Source organism: Chrysochloris asiatica, unplaced genomic scaffold, assembly GCF_000296735.1.
Source record: "Chrysochloris asiatica unplaced genomic scaffold, ChrAsi1.0 scaffold00086, whole genome shotgun sequence".
In the NCBI taxonomy this organism is placed as follows: Eukaryota; Metazoa; Chordata; class Mammalia; order Afrosoricida; family Chrysochloridae; genus Chrysochloris; species Chrysochloris asiatica.
In genome coordinates, this window is record NW_006408604.1 from 6,873,116 (window position 1) to 6,875,310 (window position 2,195).

Consider the following 2,195-nt stretch of genomic DNA (forward strand, 5'->3'; position numbering starts at 1 on the left):
CAGGCCACCAAATGGTTTTTCCACTATGCAACAAAAATTCCTGAACATCTTTTGGGGTCTAGACTGTAAAATTAGAAGTCATTTTTAAAGAAAACAAGTGTTATATATAACATAACTAATTCTTAAATTTTGCTCCTCAAAACAGAGTTCACTACGTAACAATACAAAGTATTATTTATTGAACAAGGAGTCCCTAGATGGTACAATTTGAAAGGTTGGCAGTTCAAACTCACCTAAAGGCGCCCTGGAAGACAGGTTTGGTAATCTGCTTCTATAAAGTCACAGCTTTGAAAACTCCACAGTGGCCTACTATGCATACATGGGGTTGCACTGAGTCTAAATAACATTTATTGAACACTTACTGTGAACAAAAAAAAAACTTTTTAAACAAAAAACGGTTGCCTCCCATTCATGGTGATTTCATGTGTTGAGAATTGGTCCACAGGGTTGTCTTGACTGTGATCTTTTTATAGCATCAGATTGCCAGGCCTTTCTTCCTCCACACATTGACTGGGTTCCAACTACTAATCATGTGAAAACTATTTGTAGATACACACATGTACCAACCACTTCACAGCATGATCTAATTTTGCTACTAAAGCCATTTTACAGATGAAGAAACTGAAACTCAGAATGAGTTAAGTTATTGAGTCACACAGCTAGGAAATTGAACTAGAATACGAAAATATTCAACCTATCATATTTAAGGTGTGGCGCGGCAGGATAGGCACTGTCTGCAGTTCAAACTCACCAGTTGCTCCTCAGAAGCCCTATACAGGTTTGTTATGAATTGGAACTGACTTGATGGCATTTAGCGAAGTGGTTACAAGTTGGACTGCTAACCTAAAGGTCAGCAGTTCGAAACTACCAGCCATTCATCTCGAGAAAGGTAAGACTTTAAGCGTATAACCAACCAACAACAACAATCATATTTAAACGGAGATCCTTGACTTCTGTTCCAATCTTGGTTTTGCTGTTTGAAATACGAACATTTCGGGTTTTACGAAATCCGAACTAAGTTCTCTTGCCTACAGTAACATCTGACTAATAACAATAAGATGGTAAATGGTTAAATAAGGACAGAAATTTTTACAAGTCTTTGTATATTCAAAACCATACACAATTTTCACTAAGCTATACTTTGAGTAGAGACCTGACAACGTTTTCGTTAGAAGAGACTTTGGGGATGCAATTCTGTTAAAAAAATCTACGGAAATCCAGCATTAAGTCGAAATGGGATTCTATTTAAGAGGGGGAAAGGAAGTTTTCTGTCTGCTTTTGTTTGTTTTTGCAACCTAAGAGCTAGAAGGTGATGGAATAAACTAGAAGATTAAAACCCTTTCCAACTCCGCTGATAAAAATTAAAAGTTGGGTGCAAAGGCCGACAGCGTCAAAGGTCCCCAAGAGTGAAGTCTCCCTTGTTCGCCTTTGCTTAGACTGGGTGCGGACCTGGCCCTACTCGTCCCCACCCCCGGCATATCCCCTCGAGCTGAGTGCAACTCCAGGGGAGTGCGCTGGAGCCGCTGTCAGACCCGCTCACATCCAAACACGCGTTCAAGTCCTGGGCAGAGGTGCGTTCTTTGGGGCTCACAGAAGAGGGCAGGAAGCCCGAGGCGTGATGTGCAGGATGCGGGGGAGGGGAAGAGACGACTCGCGAGCCCCTTACCGAGTTCCGTGCCCCGATTGGGCGCAGACATGGCGCGGGCTTCTGTAGAATCGCCGACCTTCCGTGCACAGCTCACTTCCCTACTGGCTTTTCCTCCTTCCTGCCCGCCACACAACGGCCGTATGCCCCGCCTCTCGGCCCCTCTGGGGGCGGAGTCGGGGCTGGGGCTTGGAGTCTGGAACCCTGGTCAATTGCTCTGTAAGTCTTACCACTCTCGGAGGAGTGCCTACCTCCAGCACTAGCCCCAGAGAGAATGCTACCCGTGCCTTATTTTTCAATAATTGTTAGCAATGTTGAATAACAATATTCTTAGAAAGTTTTAATTATAAAATTGCCTCACTCGAGGGGAGAGGCTCCATCCTGAAATGTAAGTGGTGTGGGGCTTTAGGGTAAGCACTGGACTGCTAACCAAAAGGTCAGCAGTTCAAACCCATCAGCTATTCCTCATAAACCCTATACAGGGTCTCTATGAGTCAGAACTGACAGGACGACTTAATAACTACAACAATAGTGGCGTAGGAGTCCTGGT